This window comes from Jaculus jaculus, chromosome 8, assembly GCF_020740685.1.
Source record: "Jaculus jaculus isolate mJacJac1 chromosome 8, mJacJac1.mat.Y.cur, whole genome shotgun sequence".
In the NCBI taxonomy this organism is placed as follows: domain Eukaryota; kingdom Metazoa; phylum Chordata; class Mammalia; order Rodentia; family Dipodidae; genus Jaculus; species Jaculus jaculus.
In genome coordinates this window covers 83476652-83480961 of record NC_059109.1, presented here as the reverse complement: position 1 = coordinate 83480961, position 4310 = coordinate 83476652, and the positions used below count along the sequence as shown (strand labels likewise).

The 4310-nt window shown below is 42.8% G+C and overlaps 1 pseudogene; it reads left to right on the top strand.

Moving 5' to 3' along the window:
• Positions 1 to 4087, top strand: LOC101615264 (annotated as a pseudogene).
• The last annotated feature ends 223 nt before the right edge of the window (positions 4088 to 4310 follow it).

Genomic DNA, 4310 nt, shown 5'->3' with positions numbered 1-4310 from the left:
ATGAGTTTATGGGTGGCATCTTATTTAAACCACTATAGCCAGCTTGCCTGCTAAGTGATTGTGACCCCCTTCAAGACTGTACCTTCTTTCTTGAGAAAGCATACTAATTGTCACACAGACTATACCTCAGAAGTCAGCAATGCTGGTTGATCTGAAAGAAGATTAGAACTGGCCAGACGTTGATAAAATCAAAGGTGAGGGAGGAGGTAGAGAGAATTGGCGTGCCAGGGCCTCAGCCACTGCAATCAAACTCCAGATGGTTATGCTACCTAGTGGGCATGTGAGACCTTGTGCTTGCCTCACCTTTGTGCATATGGTTTACATGGGATCTGGGGAGTCAGACATGGGTACTTAGGCTTCACAGGCAAGCGCCTTAATCACTAAGCCATCTCTCCAGCCTGAAGGTGAGGATTTTGACAGTAATGAAGTAATAGTGAGAGTGCTTTAGCATAGACAGATTGTGGATTTGCTGGTAAGCTTGCTCTGCTGATAATCAAAGAACTCATTATGCAAATGCTTCCAAATCCTGATGGGAAATACCAACATGCAGAATTAATGGCCTTATCTGCCCATTGGCACCAGCAAATGAAAGAAATTCTAAGTCATATAGTCAAGTTTGTTTTGCTTTTCCTTCAGGATCCATATCCCATAGTAAGCTATGCAGCCTGCAAGGTTATGGGTGAGAGAGCTACAGTTCTTATACCTGAATTCCAAAAATGTCATCAGCAGGTGATTGAACCTCTGCTCCAGACCATGGAAGACCAAGACAACCAACAGGTTCAGGCTCACACAATAGCTGCTCTCAGAAATTCCTCTGAAGACTGTCCCTAGTACCTGCTTATTGCATATTTAGGTAATCTGGTAAAGCATCTGCATTCCATTATGGTAACTTAACATTCAGAAGCTGATTCAGAAAGCCACCAGGTTAGTTTTGGAACAAGTTATGACATCCACTGTATCAGTGGCAGATATTGCAGAAGGAAAATTTGTTTCCTACGACTTGTTTATGTTATCACTAAAACACATTGTTGAGAATGAAGTCCAGAAGGAATCAGACTTGTGAGAGGAAAAATTATTGAATACATCAGCATCATTGGTCTGTCAGTTGGGAAGGAACTGATGTAACAATTATTAACAACTCAGACTTCAAGAATGGAAGATGACAGGCCTCAGACCTCTTACATAAATATGCATGGGCCAGAAGGTACAAAATTCCTTTTTTGTTTGTTTGTTTGTTTTTATTTATTTGAGAGTAACTGGCAGACAGAGAGAGAAAGAGGCAGAGAGAGAGCAAGTGGTTGCATCAGGGCCTCCAGCCACTGCAAACAAACTCCAGGGGCATGCGCCCCCTTGTGTATCTGGCTTATACGGGTCCTGGGGAACCGAGCCTTGAACTGGAGTCCTTAGGCTTCACGGGCAAGCACTTAACCACTAAGCCATCTCTCAAATCCAAGGTACAAAATTCTTGGATGGAGACAGCTTCAACTAAGCCAGAAGTAGCTCCTTTAGACACTCAAGACTTGGAGAGTAGCCAGGCATGGTGGTTCACACCTTTAATCCCAGCACTAGAGAAGCTAACGGAAGAGGACTGCTATGAGTTCAAGGCTAGCCTGGACCTACAGAGTGAGTTCAGCTTAGCCTAAGATAGAGTGAGACTCACCTCAAAAAAAAAAAAAAAAAGACAAAGAAAGTATGAATTATATGGTGACTGCTGGGAATATGTAAGCCTTGGAGATCAGCAGAGTTGTGGTATTAAAACTGCAGAATATGGGCTGGAGAGATGGCTTAGCAGTTAAGTGCTTGCCTGTGAAGCCTAAGGACCCCGGTTCAAGGCTCAGTTCCCCAGGTCCCACGTTAGCCAGATGCACAAGGGGGAGCACATGTCTGGAGTTCGTTTGCAGAGGCTGGAAGCCCTGGCGCACCCATTCTCTCTCTCTCCCTCTATCTGTCTTTCTCTCTGTGTCCGTCGCTCTCAAATAAATAAATAAATAAATTTTGGGGGAAAAAAACTGCAGAATAGAAGGAAAATCAACTACTTGCCAGATGTTGCTTTGCTACACAGAAACATTAAAGGAAGGCTTTGTGGAACATGCTGAGCATATTGTCAAACTGATGGTCCCTCTACTGAAACTTCAGCTCCATGATATTTAAGTAGCAACAGCAGAATTCATGCATTTTCTCTGGGAGTACCTGAGTGTGTTACACAGACAGCATTTCATGGGTGATGCTCTCATCAAGGCCATCAGCACACCATCAGATTCAGCATCCCCCCAGGACTAATGCTTTGTTCTTCAAAGTGCACTGATGTAATGGGAGATGTATGCCTTAATAATTAACACTTTGAAGGACTAGGAAGTACAGTGAAAGCAAAACTTGAACATTTTAAATGTCTCAAGTCAAAAGACAAGATGTGATGAACAGGTTGAAGAATCATAACAAGATGAAGATAATGATGTTTGCATTCTGAGTAAAGTGTCATTGTATTTTATACTCAATATTTAGTAGCTAAAAGAAAAAGGTGTTATGGGTTAAACAGATGCTTCCATTAACTGTCAACCTAATTTGTCCACATAGGCCATGGCCAGATAGACAATAGAGGCTGTTCGTCTTTGTGTGTGCATACATGTGTTTGTGTGCACATATGTGTGTACACATGCGCCACGACATACATGTGGAAGCCAGAAGACAACCTCAGTGTCAGCCCTTCACATCCCATTTTGTTTGAGCCAGGGTATTTCCTGTTATTTACTGTTGTACACACCATGTCAGCTGACCTAGGAGCTGCCAGGATTCTTCCGACTTGCCTCGCACCTTGTCATAGGCATGCTGGATTTCCATCGACCTGCACTACTGCACTCAGCTTTTACATGGGCTCTAGGAATCTGAACTCCAGTTGCCAGACTTGCACAGCAAGTACTTTCAGACACTAATCCATCTGCTCAGCTCCAGGATTGGCATCTTTGATGATGTTATTGAACACTGTGAACCAACCTTATTTAAGTATTTAGAATATTTCTTAAGGCCAGTGAGTGTGTGATAACATCCCAGAAGTCAGGCCAGTAGCAGTGTATGGCCTAGGAATCATGACACAATGTGGAAAAGAATCACCCTTTTTGTACAGAAACACTGCTCTTAAGAGTTATTGTTGGGGGGCTGGAGAGATGGCTTAGCGGTTAAACGCTTGCCTGTGAAGCCTAAGGACCCCGGTTCGAGGCTTGGTTCCCCAGGTCCCATGTTAGCCAGATGCACAAGGGGGCGCACGTGTCTGGAGTTCGTTTGCAGTGGCTGGAAGCCCTGGCTCGCCCATTCTCTCTCTCTCCCTCTATCTGTCTTTCTCTCTGTCTGTCACTCTCAAATAAATAAATAAAAATTGAACAAAAAATATTTTTTAAAAAAAAGAGTTATTGTTGGGGCTGGAGAGATGTCTTAGCAGTTAAAGCACTAGCCTGCAAAGCCAAAGAACCCAGGTTCAATTCCCCAGGATCCATGTAAGCCAGATGTACAATGTGGTACATGCATCTAAAATTCATGTGCAGCAGTGGGAGGCCCTGGTGCACCCATTCTCTCCCCTCCCAAATTAATAAATGATAAACGTTTAAACAAATAATCAAACAGAAAAAAAAATAAAGCTTTTAAACAAAGAGTTATTGTATGAGGATTTGAAGACCAAAGGAAATGTCAGAGAACTTTATCTTGGTAGTGGAGAAAATTCTGAAATTCAAGCCTGACTGTAAGTGTTGAAGTCCTGCCACACTAGTTGTCTGGATTTCATGAGGTTAAAGAAGCAGCTAAAAGTCCAGAACTTCAGTTATTTGTATGATTTGATCAAATGCAGTCATTCAATCATTCTTGGCCCAAACAATACCAATCTGCCCAAAATAGTACAATTACAGAAGGAGAAATGCATGAGGACATGAAACATGAAGACCCCTGTGCCAAACATCTGGCTAATGTACCTCACCAAGTACAGGCTTCTGAAGAATTATGGGCTGTGTGCATAGCACAGCTCAGCCTTGAGCAGCAGGCATCCAGACAGGAGCTTCTGAACTCTGCTCAAAGGGCCTTAATACCACCTGCCAGAAAATGAACTACAAAGAAACATTTACCCTTTTGTTTGGGTTTTTTTGTTTTGTTTTGGGGAAAGACAGCAGTAGTGTTGTGTGTATACCATTCTTCTGGAAAGTCACATGCTGGAAGCAGAGTCTATTTTTGTAGAGTGGAACTACAATGAGTTCTATCAGGCCATCAGAGGAGGCCCTCATAAGCCCCACAATAATACTGAAGAGTATTTTTCTATTAGTATATACCAC